The sequence below is a fragment of the Mastomys coucha genome, unplaced genomic scaffold (assembly GCF_008632895.1).
Source record: "Mastomys coucha isolate ucsf_1 unplaced genomic scaffold, UCSF_Mcou_1 pScaffold13, whole genome shotgun sequence".
Lineage (NCBI taxonomy): Eukaryota > Metazoa > Chordata > Mammalia > Rodentia > Muridae > Mastomys > Mastomys coucha.
Window position 1 is genome coordinate 37650351 of NW_022196895.1, and position 16209 is coordinate 37666559.

Below are 16209 nucleotides of genomic sequence, written 5' to 3' on the forward strand. Positions count from 1 at the left end.
GCCCAGGTTAGTTGATGTTGTTGTTTTTCTTGCGGTGTCCTTGACCTCACTGGCTTCTTCAATACATCACACACACACACACATACACACACACATGCACACACACCCTTTCACAGGATGCCCCAAGTCTCACATGATGTTTGACTGTGAGTCTCTGTAACTGTTTCCATCACTTGCTGGATGAAGTCTCTCAGATGACAGTTATGCTAGGCACCTGTCGACAAGTATAGCAGAGTATCATGAATTGTGTCAGTGGTAGCCTCTCTTTCACGAGGTGGGTCTCAAGTGGGACCAGTCATTGGTTAGCCTTTTTCTCAATTCCTGCTCCATCTTTACTCCAGGACATCTTGTGGGCAGGAAAAAGTGTGTGTTGAAGGTGGATTAGTGTCTCGATTCCTCCATTGGAAGCCCCTTCTGGTTACTGGAGATGGTTATTTCAGGTTCCAATATCCCACATTGCTAGGAGTCTTAGCTGGGGTACCTTCCTAGATTCTGAGAGTTTTCATTGTCCTAGATTTCTAGCTCATCTGAGAGATGCCTCCCCCACCCTGGATTCCAGTTCTCTCTCTCAGTTCTCTCTCCTTCCATCCTTCCCCCACTAGATCTCTCCTTTCCCCTCCCTAGCCCCTTGCCCACACAGTTCTCTTCCTCCATCTACCCCTATGTTTATTCTATTCCCCTACTCAGTAAAATTCAAATGTCCCCACCCAAGGCCCTCTTTGATACTTAGCTTCTTTGGGTCTGTAATTGCAGCATAGTTATCCTGTACCTTATGGATAATATCCATTTATAAGTGAGTACATACCACATTTGCCTCTCTGGATTTGAGTTACCTCATTCAGGATGATATATTCTAGTTCCATCTATTTGCCTGCAAATTGCATGATGTGCTTGATTTTAATAGCTAAGTAGTATTCCATTGTATAAATGTTCCACATCTTCTTTATCCATTCTTCAGTTGATGGACATCTAGGCTCTTTGCCATTTCTGGCTATTATGAATAGAGCTGTTCACAGTTGAGTAGGTATCTTTGTGGTATGTGGATCATTTTTGGGGTATATACACAGGAGTGGTCTAGCTGGATCTTGAGGTAGAACTATTCCCAGTTTTCTGAGAAATTGCCAAATTGATTTCCAAAATGTTTGTAAAAGTTTGCACTTCCACCAGCAATGGAGGAATGTTCCAAGTTTTAACCTAGTGTAGGCCCCATGAAAGCACAAGGCCAAAAGGTCACTGGACTTTCCAAATTAAGGTTGAACTAAATTAAAATCTTAATGATATCCCCATGAAATGGCTAAATTAACTGTATTTTTTGCTCATTTATAAAAATACCTATTTTTTTCCTCTCATAACCTCTACCATACTTGTTATAGTTTAAGGGTCTTATGCTATTTTATTTTACATTATAAATTCAGTAACTAAGAATTTTACCTGTTTGCTCATTATTTTAACCACAGAGTCTAATAGTCTCTGGTATATTTATATTCATAATTTGTTAATGCAATGGTTCCATAAGTGAAGCAATACTAGAATAGTTCTAGACAAACTCTGCTTCAGCAGCCATACAGCACACTCTCCACTCAAGGACTCACACTTGCATATTGATGCTTTTTGTCCCTATAAGATAGTTCTTGGGAAACATGATCCAATCACAAACACAGAAGCAGCACAAAGTATCATATGCTGTCATATCCCATTAAAACAAAGAAGTGGATAAACAGAAAACACATTTGTAATCCATTAATAGAAGTTCACCTCTTGGCCATCCACTCTTGCTGCTTCCCCCTCTTTCTTTGTGCAATATCTCTGACCAGTATATACAAAAGACTTCTGACTTCAGAGAGCTTGTGAATTATCTAGTAGTTCCTACAGGGGTACAATCTGGGAACAACAAACTCTTAGGGGCAAAGCTTGGAAGATGTCATGGGTCTCTGCATATTGTAAGTCCCTTTTTAAAGACAAATATGAGTGTTTCCTACTCTCACACAAATCAACATAAAATATCAACTTTTAATAAATGGAAGAAAAGAATTTGTGGGAAGGGTAGTTGTGAGAGATTCCAATGGGACAGTCATCTCCATCTCTACTCATTAAGAAAGTGCTCCTTTACCTCTTTTTCATAGCACTTTTGGTCCTCAACATAGAAAAAAAATCAATTTCATTCCATTTATCTGTTCTACCACCCATTGGGAGACTAAGGCCTAATAAGAATGAATAAAAATGGGATTTCTAAAATCTACCATCTATTATATTTTTATCTGTTGGAGATGGAGCGCCAGGAACAGGAAGGTTGAATATGATAGCAACCATCTCAACAGCACATGGAGAAGGTTCTTCTGTAGTGATAAAACTGAAATTACTAAGCCCTGAGTTGTGGAGGACCCAAGGAGAGATTTTGATAGATCTGGCAGTGCTGAATCTAAGTGCAACTCAACCAGGATCCTTCTCATGCAGCAAGCAAGTCTGTGGAGTCCAAGAACTACTATAGCCTTCTCCCTGGTGATTAATTCATTACTTGGGGAGTAAAGGCAATTCAGTTGCAGTTGAATTTCTATTATTGTTAAGCAAAAGACTCCTGAGTAATTCAATAACTGTAATAAATAGTTACTGTGAGAATTAGGATGGAAATAAAACGAAGGCTACAATTATCCATAAAAATTCCTAATTCAGAAAATTTATAATTTGCCCATTAGTTGGCATTCAGTACTATGTTTCACATATTTATGTATATTGTGCAATCTGCTTCCTGAGTTTCACACACGTTCTGGCATATAATAAGCACCAAGTAAATATTACAGTAATAATTCTCAAGCTTCTACATAATCAAATTCTTTACTTCATTATGCATAGTTCAGTGGTTTTTTTTTTTTCACACAATTCTGACAGTTGACATAAAGGATTGTGTTACTGTTTCTATTTCTTGGAGTTGAGAAATTTGCTTTTGTAGTTTTCTTGGCTGCGTAGTTCTCATTTACTATTTCTTATAGTGTTTTGATTTCCTTTAGGTAAACAAAATTGTGGAGAAAGCCTGCAACCCAAAGGAGATCAGTTAGCCATGCTTTCATGCTTGGAACAGGGATATCAAATTAATGAGACCAAGACAATTTCTTTAAAGATGGAATTGATGAGGGGAGGAGAGAGAAGGGGAAATGATGTTATTACATTATAATCTCAAAAAATGAAAGAAGTAGTAAAAATGGAGGCCAGCTAGTTAAGGGTGGCAACAGGACCACCCTTAAGTGATGACACTACTGCCCTAAACTGCTCTGGTGCCTATGAATGTCTATGTGTAGATCCCCAGCCACTGACTCAGTATTTGCTATGCAAATCCTTTCAATAAATTATATTATGCTGTAATTGAAGTCAATTTGTTCCTGTCTCAATTAAAGAATTCTATGTGGTTAACAAAACATCTTCATAGATTTCATGCTAAGCTTTCAGTAATGAGTCATTTCAGATTTTCCAACAGGAAACCCTGTTGGAAAGGGAACCTTCAGTGGCAGTAATGGCTGTGCTGTTGAGATGGAAAATATGTGTAACATACATTTGTTTGTTCAACATACATGATCCCATCTAAGGTACATAGCCACTCTAAGGGATACTTGCTAAGACAATTTCCATTTAAAAAGCTGCCTGAGTTAAGATACCTTCTACATGAGCTGTAAACAGTAATTTAGCAGAGGTGGAATTGCCACCTTGTGTTCAGCATCGTTATACCTGTCCTTATGCTTGAACCTATGAGCTGTCCCAATGTCTCTTCAGCCTGAAAGGGAGCATGCACCGTATGCTTAATCACATTTATCCTTACCATTGTTTGTCATGATCTTCTCAGATAACCGCCAAGTTATCAGGCAACCAGGACAAGATAAATAGCACAATAAGAAGATGGAATAATTGCAAAAGAAATTAATTGATCCATTTTATCTTTAGATTTATGCTTCAGACATTTGCTCTCTGCCATTAACTTTCAGTGCTAAAACACATACATTTGTTTTCTGGAAACTTAATATATTTTCATAAAAGGTTTGTCTGCTGTTTCAATAGCATCAAAGATTACTATATGAAGATTAGTTTTACATAAGGTTTATAGCGCTTGTTTTTATGATAGTATATTAAAAGACAAATTTGGATTTCTCTTCAATGACATCCATGCTGTCATGTCATATACCATTTTTACTCTGTATTTCTTGAGAAGTATCATTCAAAATAAATATTATAGCTGACCCCATACCTCTACGGAGAAGCTATAGTTTTTTATGATTAGATTGAACAATCAGCTTGCTAATGTTCATTTAAAAGCAGACCTGAAAGACAGACTGGGAAGCACTTTTCTTAGAAGCACAAGGACCCAACTTCAATGCCCAGAAACCATGTAAAAAAAATAGATACCATGAGAAACTCCTGCCAGCTCAGGGATGATAAGATCAAGGTGAGCACAGGCAGATCTTTGGAAGTTGCTTGTCAGCTGATCTAGCCAACTTGTGAAAGTTCCTGACCAATCAGAGACCCTTTCTCAAGAGACAGAAGGTACATAAGGTATGACACTCAAAACTGTCTTCTGACCTCAGCATGCTTGTGCTGCACTCTGCACAAAATCCTTAGACATACATACACATATGAAAATCTATATATACTAGATATAGAAAGATGATAGATATGAAAATTTACATATACTAGATATAGATAGATGATAGATAGATAGACAGACAGACAGACAGACAGACAGACAGACAGACAGATAGATAGATAGATAGATAGAAAAATAAATATCTTGCCTCCTTAATGTTTTCACACAAGGTGTTTTAAATGTTAAACCTTCTAAACTCTTATATTTCAAGTTCCAGTGATTCTATATTTTTATTAATGATTCTATTGATCTTGTAATTCTAGTAGTTGAGGTTGAAGATACATGATGAATACCATAAGCTTGAGACAACTCAGAGCTACTTAGCAAAACCATGTAACCAAACAAATTACAACTGTTCATACTTTCCTTTATATAGGAAGCTACATAAGCATCACACAACCACCTATGCATGCACACACACAAGCAAACACACACACATCCTATACTTGCACAAACACCCATGTGTATAAACAAAGACATACATACACACTTGTATACACACAAACATACACACACCTATTTCATAGTAAGAGAAACCATGTGATTATTTCTGATTCCATACGTTAATGTACTGGCATGTCTGGGTAGCCTTTGAAATTAAATATTATGTTTTGTGGAAGCAGTGCCTAAGAAAAGGCAAATAGATCCATGTGCTTTAAATTTCTAGTAGCAGTAATCAGTTATATATGAATCACACACATCCTAAGTCAATGGAAACAATGTATGGAAACAGAAACCTCAATTTAAACAAATATATACTCAAAAGTATCAAACAATCAGAAAAAATTATAAATACATAATAAATCTTCAACTCCACCCTAGAATGGAGGACATGGCATCTAAACACACCAAACTTTGTTTGGCTGATACAATATTTGGAAATAATTGAGTCTAAAAAATAAAAAAATCAGGATTATTTCAAATTGTTTTTTCAGTAAAAGTAACAGATAAAATGCTGATAAGTGTTCTTCATGGTAAAGCCCAACTAAGCTTGTTTTGTCAACTTCCTTCATCACATTCCAAAGCTGCCCTGGTCCACTTGACTCACCCCTCTCTCTTCTTTTCATTTCTTCTCCTTTCTTCTCTTTTCTTTTCTTTTCTTTTCTTTTCTTTTTTCTTTCCTTTCTTTTCTGGTCCTATAGACACAAAGATTTTTAGCTTAGTCTTGATGCTTCAACCAGCAGGTGGACTTCAGCCTTTCCTGTCTGAGTTGTGAATTTTGAGGCCACCTTGAAGCCCTCCCCTCTCCCCACCACCTTCCATATCCCAATGACCCTCACTTTTTCCTTTAACTCTCAAAGCTTTCTTTTCCTCCATGTTTGCTTCGACTGCCAATCCAATATGCAATTTCTAGTTTCCTCTGCAATTTGAAACTGACTACCAACTGCATCAATGCCCTGAACACTCACAAGGTATCCTCTCTATAAGAGTGGAAACCTAGTGGAATGGAAGCTCCATGGACTCTATAAAAGCATCCCTAGCACACACCCTAGAATGGAGGACACGGAGTCTAAACATGCCATTTTCTGCAACCACACAGGGCTTCAAGGGGAGGGATTGGGACACCACCCCAACCACAAAACCTTAGACCTAGAGTTCATCCTTCCTGAAGACTGTGCTGTGACTGGAACCTAGATTAATCATCATCAGAGAGACCAGAGAGACCCCATCCAGCAACTGATGGGAGCAGATGCAGAGTCCCTCAGCTAAACATTAGGGGAAGCTTTGCGAAGGAGAGGGAAGGATTGGAGGAAGCAGAGGGTTCAGGGACACACCAGGAGAACAAAGGACTTTTGGGGGCTAGCAGAGATCAGGAAGCAGGTAGGGACCCTACCCAGGTCTTCTGCATATTTATTATGACTCAATAACTTGGTGTTCTTGTGAGAATCTTAACAGTGGGAGTAAGGATGGTCCCTGACTCCTTTTCCTACCTGTGGGATCCTTTTTTTCCTACTGGATTCCCTTGTCCAGCACTGATATAGTAGTATGTGCCTGGTCTTGTTATGCTGTATTTGGTTGCTGTCCCTCAGAGGCCTACTCTTTTTTGAGGGGAGGCAGAGGAAGATGGTTCTGAAAGGAAAGGTCTGAAAGGGGAGTACTAGGAAAGGGGAGGGCGAAAACTGTGGATAGGATGTAATATATGAGAGAAAAATAAAAAAATAAATAAAATAAAAAGAACATTATTCCTGGGCTGGATAGATCTTGGTAGCACAGTGTTGACCTAGCACAGAGGCCTTCAGTACAATTCCCTACAGCAACCACAAATATGAATATATGTCATATTCATCATGAACTTCTTCCTAGTGTCCCAAGTTAAAGGCGCTTGCTCCTCCCTTTCAGTCTCATAGATCTTGGCTTTTATGCTCCTACATAGCTCTTAAATTCATTTCCTCTCAAAGTATGTGTGACTTAATTTTTTTAGTGAATATATTCCTTTAGGCCAGGTACTATGTCATAATAGGATTTTAGTTTTATAACTAGGTAAGCTGTTTTTCACTGAAATAATAAGTTTCTGACCATCTACCTCATTTCACATTCTGTGCTTAACATCTTACAAGCATGTTTAATCTATCCTTTTTCAGAGCTCAGACTCTGTCTTTTTATCAAAAGGAAAATGGGGTTTGGAGATGAATGGTAAAAAGCAAAATATCTCACACCAGCAAATCACAAAAACAGGTTGAAAGTCAAGTGATCCTACCCTATAGTCCATGCCTACCAAGCAATGTTATGTTTGACTTTAAATACATGTATTATGTTAGAATATCATAAATAAAGAGTGCTTAAAATAAAATAGTATAAAATCTTATCCTTAAATAAAGGATTTTAAATAAATTTATATATATAAACTCCAAATAATCTAGACATTTGTCAAATTTTCAAATACCTGAGCATGTAAAAGGAGTATAAAAGTAAAAATAAAATGGTCATAGTCTACAAAAATAAATTCTTGAGGATATTTTGCCCAAACCAAACATGTTTGTAAATGAAAACCAGGACTGAGTGATAAATTTGAGGTTTTTTTATTGTGTCATAATCAGTCAGTGATGGCTTAAGTGAAACATCATCAAATGAATCCAAATCCCAATGATATTGTTCACACAGAGGACAGGTCACATCCTACAAATGACAGGTAAGCGCATCAGACACCTACAGGCCATCAGAGAAGGGAACTTAGAACAAAGAAAAGTGTACAGGAGAAGAATAAAAGGATATTTTAAAATATTCTTTTTAGCCATATCAGCAGCAACTGAATATGTATTATTGCACCATAAGAAGAAATGAAGAAAGTTATATTTTACTTGAGAAAATTTGAATGAAATGTTCCTAGGTTAACTTTCACAGGAGAAGCAAGATAAAATACCTAAAATATCTGTTACCTAATACTTGGTGACAAAATTATTCGTTGGGACTTATGAGCCTCAACATCTGCCCTTCGACCTTTGTAATACGCACCATTAATAGAGCCAAAAACTAAAGAAAAATCAAATGTTGTTAACTAGCTCTCAAACATCTGCTTAGATTCCTTCCTTCAGCCTAGGAGTAGAAAGTAAGCATTTTGGGAGCTGGATTAGAAATCAAAGAAAAAGCTAATAGTTGAGACTAGAAAGAAGAGCAGAGAGGCACCTTTTATTTCAATCTACCTTTTGAGTCAGGTGCTTACTGTGATATTTTACTATTTGTCTTTAAAGTATATTTAGTAGCTTGTTTTTGAATGATAGATTTTTTTTAAAGTCTGGATTCCTCTGGCATTGCCTCCTTCCTCTTTTGTCTTTAAAGGTTTCCAATACTTACAGGCGAGTTTAAATCTAGGGTCCATAGTCAACCCATGTTGGGTTTTGCTCAGGGAGAGTGTGACTATGGCCACAGAACAATGGTATCTGTACTGTGAAGATGAAAGTCTTTCTGACTCCAGAAAGAAGTCTCTTATTGATGGTTGTTCACCACTAATTTAAGGAGTCCAATTTCATAGAACTTAGCAAGATCAGAGAATAGTTATTGACTCCAGCAACATCATCAAGAATTATCAGGGAGTATATAGATATACAGTGGCCTAAGAGGTGATCTGAGTGGCGGGATTGTGAATCTAACCTAGTGAAAGGAAACTCAGCTCATCCAGCATGAAGAAAATTCCTTCTTCCTGCTCTACATGGTGATCAGCAGGCCCAGCATATAATTTTGACATAAGACCATGTAGCCTACAACAGACCAATAATAGTAAAAACTGCATGTTATTGGTATAGAAAGAGACAGATTGATCAATGGAATCAAATTGAAGACCTTAAAATAAACCCACATACTATGAACACTTGATTTTTGACAAAGAAGCACAAAGCCATACAATGGAAAGAGAGAGCATATTTCAATAAATGGTGCTGATATAATTGGATGTCTGAATGTAGAGGAATACAAATAGATCTGTATTTATCACATCCCATAAAATTCAAGTCCAAGTAGATCAAAGACCTCAATGTAAAATGAGATATATTAAACCTAAGAGAAGAGAAGGGGCAGGAAAGCTTTGAACTCATTGGTACGGGAGACAGCTTCCCAAACAGAATACCAACAGCTCAGGCTCTAAGATCAACAATTAATAAATGAGACCTCATAAAACTGAAAAGCTTCTGTAAGGCAAAGGACACTATCAATAGCATAAAACAACAGAATATAGTTTGAGAAAAGATCTTCCCCAACTCTATATCAACAGTGGGCTGATATCCAGAAAATATAAAGAACTCAACAAGTTAAACACCAACAACACAAATAACCCGATTAAAAACTGGGGTATAGAGATAAACAGAGAATTCTCAACAGAGAAACCTCTAATGGCTGAGAAACACTTAATGAAATGTTCAATGTCCTTAGTCATCAGCAAAATGCAAATCAAAATGACTCTGAGATTCCACCTTACACTCATTAGAATGGCTAAGATCAAAAACTCAAGGAACAGAACATTCTGGCAAGGATATGGAGCAAGGAGAACATTCCTTCATTGCTGGTGGGAATGCAAACTTGTACAACCGTTTTGGCAATCAATTTGGCAGTTTCTCAGAAAATCAGGAGTTGTTTTATCTCAAGATCCAGCTAGACCACTCTTGGGCATATGTGGGCAGGGTATGCACTCACTTATAAGTGGATATTAGCCATAAAGTACAGGATAGCCATGCTACAACCCATAAATGCAAGTAGCTAAGTAACAGTGAGGGCCCAAGGGAGGTGTTTGAATCTTACTTTAGAAGGTAAAACCAAATCGTCTTTAGAGTTGCAAGAAGAGAGAGTTGGGTAGGAGAGGGAATAGGAAGGGGAACAAAGCAGGTGATCAGGTGTAGGAAGTGCAACGGAGAAGGGAAACTGACACTGGAGAGGAGGATCTCTGGGACACGCCAGAGACCTGGGACTAGGGAGGGAGTCCATGAGGTGACTTGACCTGAGAGTCCTAATGGTAGGGGTTATGGAGACTAAAGTGGCCACCTCCCCCTGTAGCCAGGCAGGACTCCTAGTGGAGGGATGAGGACAGCAGCCCACCAATAAAACCTTTGATGCAAAATGTGTCCTGTGTACAAGAAGTACAGGGACAAAGATATAGGAGAGACTGAGAGAAGGACCAAATGATGACTGGCCCAACTTGTGACCCATCGCATGGGCAAAAACCAATCCCTGGAACTATTAATGTTACTATGTTATGTTTGCAGACAGGATCCTAACATAACTGTTCTCTGAGAGGTTCCATCTAGCAGCCAATGGAAACAGATCCAGAGACCTACTGCCAAACATTAGATGGAGGGGGTTAGGGACTTCATCAGAAGACCAACAAAATCAACTAACCTGAATCCATGGGGGCTCCCAGAGACTGAATCACCGATGAAAGAGCAAGTATAGACTAGATCTTGCCCACACACACAGATTTAGCAGACATTTTTGGTCTTGATGTTGGTCATCCAACACCTGGAGTAGGGGCTGTCCCTCAGTCTGCTACCTGCCTGTGGATATGTTCCCCTAACTGGGCTGCCTTGTCTGTCCTCAGTGGGAAAGGATGAGCCTAACCCTGCAGTGACTGGATGTGCCAAGGTCAGGTGATACCACAGGGTGGGGTAGGCGTTCCCCCTTCTCAGATGAGAAGGAACGAAGGAGTCAGGGAGAAGGGGTTGCATGGAGGGGATTGGGAAGAGGGGGCTGCGACTGAGATGTAAAATGAATAAATAAATTAATTAGTGAAATACAAGAAGATATATGCATATTTTTGTCTACCATGCTTCCAAATTCCAACACTAGATTGGAGAGAAAGATTAGAGGAGAAAGGAGGCATACACCTGTTTATACTATTTCCTGCTGATAAGGGGTGTCAGGTTCCTAGGGTCAAATCCAATCTTTGTCATTAGGATATCTCCAATCCAGAAACTGTAATCACAAACCAGCAATCCAGCAGTAGCAAAAGAAGCAGCAGGAACCGGCAGCCATGGGGACAGCAGAAAGGGACCAACAGCCTCCATATCCCCTCTCGGTGCCTCTGGCATTTATTCCCTCTACAGAGTCCCCAGAATTAAACTATCTGCAGCTGATAAAAAAAAAATCATGTCCCACTAGAACACAAGAAGATGCTTAATGGAAAATTCATTCCTCACCCTCATCGGTTTCCCACAAAGAACTCCACAGGATTCTACTCCATGACCATCTCAGCCCTGGAGGACCGGAGAAACTCTGAACACAGCTTTCTAGACACCAAGAGATGACACAATATGCCAAGGCTAAGAGCCTTCTCCATGTTTCTCAGTAGTCCTTGGGTCAAGGACTTTTCTACTACTGATGGTTTAATTGGTCCTGCGTTTTGCTAAGGTGAAGGCTAGTGTGAAAGACACAGATGAAGTGGAAAGCACAGTTTAGAAAAGCTTTTCTAAATCAAGCACTAGGGTTACCTGGTCAGAGTTCACCTTCCAAAATGATTGTATGATCTTTAGTCACTCTTTTTTCCAGCCATGGGTTCTGGATCATCTCCTCAAAAGGCACAGAGTGGTTCCTCTTCTGATTGCTCATGCTTTGGTGGAGATGCACTACGCCTTTCCTTTCTCAGCTCTTTCCGAGAGGTACAATCAATCACACATAGAAGGAATCAGAGTACAAGCCTACAGTATGCCAGAGCAGCGGAAGCTGAGTGCATGCATGCACCCAGGATAGGTTACACTAGTCCCTTGTAGCTTGGGATGATCCAAATTTTTTTAACAGATGGTATAATGCAAACCCCAAGCTTCTCCAGGTAGTCACAGTTTTGAAAGAAGGATGAAGTTATAAAGCAAACAGTAGCTAAAAGGAATATCAGATTCCAAGCCCCTAAAAGAGAGGGCAGAGATAATGGCAGAAGAGCTCATATCCCTGAATGGCTGTTATCTGAGAAGCTGGAATCCCAAACAACAGACATAAGAGCTCTTCTTTACTCCTGGATTTTACGGAGCTCACCTCAACATTTGTGGCAAGTGTTCATCAATAAAGGCATTTATCATTTGCATATGACATTTTACATTTGGTTGATAATATAATGATATTAGATATTTTCTATACATAATATCCTTGGAAGGGAATGGAAGAGGCATACAGGACAGAGACAATAAGAGACGTTGAGCAAATCTAATTGTTTTGAAATCTTCAATTGACTGATTCATAAACTGACCACTGCTTTGAAGTACGAAAGGACAGTATCAGAGTGACAGTCACTGGAGGCACCTTCTAGGGGATATAGTGCGGAAGACTTCTCTTTCAGCTTCTCCTTATTTCTCACCTTCCCTGGGCTGGAATGAGTCAGCTTAGATTCATATCTCTCGGTTGCTCTCAGTTTGAGGTTTATTTTTTATTTGCTTAGGTTTTTTTTTTCCTTCATTGTAGAAATTGCTTCTTGAACAAGCTTTTAGGCTGCATTCTTTTACTTGTGGATGTTGCTACCTGTCAGATTCCAGAAAATAAGTCTTCTTTACAATGTCCAGATGTTTTCAAAAATAGACCCTGTCCACTAGGAGAAACAGACAAGCCGCAGGTAGTCTATGCAGCTGGATGCCAACTCTGCTTCCTGCAGACATTGGCTGGGGTCCTTCTCACCATTCTCTGCTGACTTTTAATCTTTGGAAGCCCACAACCTAGGTCTTAAACATTCATGGGCACATTGAGAATGTTATCTCTCTCTCTCCTTAATCTTTTCAGGTGTTGGAGGCAAGGTCTCACTCTGTAGCAATAAGGCATGAGCAACTGGAATTCTATCCAGAGAGCACGTGTCTACACCATTATCTTCAAATAAGCCTTGGAACTTTGTCCTCTATCATTTTTAGTTTCATGACTTAACGTTCTGAATCCACTTGGAGTGGATTTTATTACAGAATGAGAAAAAGATGTTCAACTTTCCCACAACACTATGCTTACAATTCCCATGAGCGGAATATAAGCTTTTAAAGTATAACCTAATGATTTCTGCTTTTAAGTTGTGTCTATTATAATAACTCCCTTTCAATATCCTATTTTCCTTACCAGAGTCTTCTAAAATGTCTCCCTATTCCTAATCAAAATGTTTTGGTTGGGATGGTCTGTGTGTTAGTGCATACAGGGTATTTAAGTAACTCTGTTATTATATAGAGGTTAACATGTGTCTTTGCATGGATCAGTGTTTGTTTTATGAAATTGAATCTAGCATTATTTTGTATATTAATGTATATTAACCTATTTTGTCAGATATAAAAATAATATAGGGAAAGAATCTGGAAGGGAAAGTTTAAGATAGTTTTAGTATCACAGATTTTAGAAATTGGTAAGCTAAAGAAGGTATGATAGATAATTTTATGTCAACTTGACAAAAGCTAAAGTTATGTAAGAGGAGAGAATCTCAATTAAGAGAATGCCTTAATTGAGATAATAACATGCTGCAGGTAAATCTGTCAGGCTTTTTTTTAAATTGGTGACTTATTTGGAAGGACCCAGCCCATTGTGGGTGATACCATCCCTGGGCAGGTAGCCCTGGGTTGTATAAGAAAGCAGGCTGAGAAAGCCATGATGAGCAAACCAGTAGGTGACACCCCTCCATGGCCTCTGCATTAGTTCCTGCCTCTAGGTTCCCACCCTGTTTGAGTTCCTGCCCTGACTTTTTGATGAGGAACCACGATATGAAGTATAAACCAAATTAACCCTTTCCACTCAGATTGATCTTTCATTGTGGTGTCTCATCGAAGAGAAACTGTGACTAAGACAGAAGGTCAATATTAGGAAATATGGACAGTGGTTGGTATGAAAAGGAAGAGCTTAGGAATGAGAAAGAAAACATGTGAATTGTGCATGGGAATAGAAGAGCATACAATATAACAGGCTGGATTGAGAAATGTACAGAATAATCCTAAAATCTTACACACTCTTGAACAATATAAAATTAAGGAAGAGCCTTATGAGATATCTATGTAAGAGTTAAGATTAAAATTAAAAAATGTAATACTTTCAGAGTTGGTTTCTGGTACAACTGTGCTGAAATGAATGATGTCATGGCTAGGTCTCTCCTCAGTATGCTTTCCAAGTAACCTACTCCTGGGAAAGAATTAAATCATACATGGTAAAGCCAGGGTGGGGTTGGGCATTTCTATATAGATAAAGAATTGAGAAAATAAGGGATAGTTTGTTCAACTTGAATATTTATCCCCACTTTAAAGCAGATTTGAAATATGGGTTTTATAATCCCCAATACACGGGTCAGTGTCCTCTGGGGTATTCTGAAATGTGATCTGATGACACACTTCACTATGTGGAAATCTCCTTTGGCTCTGTGATGATGATGATGATGATGATGATGATGATGATGATGATGATGATGATTAGTAGTAGTAGTATTACTTTGTCATTCTTTCCTTAGCACAGGGCAAAGTTTTACTTTTGCTATTCCCAAACCATGATGGCCATTTCTTTACTGGTAGGATGACATGGACTTCCTGCATTCTAGGACAGAGTGCAAGCAATCCTATCCCAAAGAACTCTGTCCCCCTTTCTGGAAGCTTGATCATTGAAATCAAGCAGTGTATATGAGAAGGGTGTTGAGATTAAGGAGGATATGAAGCAAGGGAACAGTTAGCTCATTGGAGCTATTATTATTATTATTATTATTATTATTATTATTATTATTATTATTATTACAAGTAGGGGCACCTCATTTTATATTTAATAAATCTAAACTTCCCACCTAAAATTACTTTAAGACTGACATCTTACTTTGTCTAATATTGGCATTAAATAACCTTAGTGATGACTGTTTTGTTTAGTTTCATTTTGTTGACCCTCCTCAGGGGAAACCTTCATTGTGAACAGACTTAATGTTTCCGATTAGTCCCCTGAATTTTTTAGCTGTCTCTCATAGAAATTCTTTCTGGTTGTCAGTTCTTTAACTCTAAAGCAAGTATGCGGTTGCCATCACTTCCTTACTGGCATTGTAACGGTTATACACAATGATTTACACTGAGCAGTCAGCTCAGCATATTAATGTTGTTAGTTTTAATTGTACTCATTAGACTTTGCTAGAATGGCGAGTTAATTATCTGTTGTAAGGTGGTGGTTTGGTTTTTTCTTGTTGTTATTGATTTTTTTATCCAAAACGCTAAATTTTTACTAACTCTACATTTTTTATTGAATAAAAATTCTTTAGTGAGTAATAATTATATGTACCCATTAACTCATCTCATGGGATAGATTTAGGTATTCAATTACTATGTATCCCTTAGGTAATGCTGAATGATGTCATGGCTACAGCCCAGAGTCTCTTGTCAAGTTCACATTTGTTTAGTCCTATGTCCTAAGCCCTTAGGAATTATCTTTTGCATGTAAGCATACAGTAATGTTTTCTATATTTGGGGATACAGGAATTGGGAAACTACAAAAGAAGATCTTTATCTTTATGTCTTTCACAGGCCTTGTATTCAGACATAGAGTAAGATAAACACACACGTAGAACTTTGTCATCATTTAGGTCTTTTATGGCCATATTTTAGACTTGTTGGACATAGAGTATCTAATAGATATTCAAATAGACAATTAGATGTACAGCTGGAGAAACCAGGTGCTGACTCTGGAACAGAGATATAAACATATAATTCTTGGGTATTTTGATAGTATATAAAGTCAACACAAGTAAGAAACTTGAGAAATAGTGAATATACAGACAAAAAAAAAATAACCTGGGAAATCCAACATTTAAAGACCTGGAAACATAAGGTAAACCTGCAAAAGTAGCTGAAAGGAAATGGCCAGCAAGTTCCAAACAAAAGTGTATGTTTAACTAAGGCTAGTCTCCACCTTTCTGACCTCAGCCAGTGATTAGGCACAGTCAATGTCAAGGTGTGACACCAACTTTTTCTAATAGGCTACTCATTCCTGTGGACACTCTAGCTGAGATTTCCCAGGACTGTGTAGTGTAAATCCCCCTTCTCTCTCTTTTTCCAATTACTCCAGCCCTGCCTCATGGCCTTGGCCCTCTCCCTTCCTACTCCTGCTAGCTCTCCCTTGAGCTTGTAGGCCTTGACTTCCATATGTGGATCACAAGTCTGTGTCTATCATAGTGGCTCTTTTTCAAACAGAAT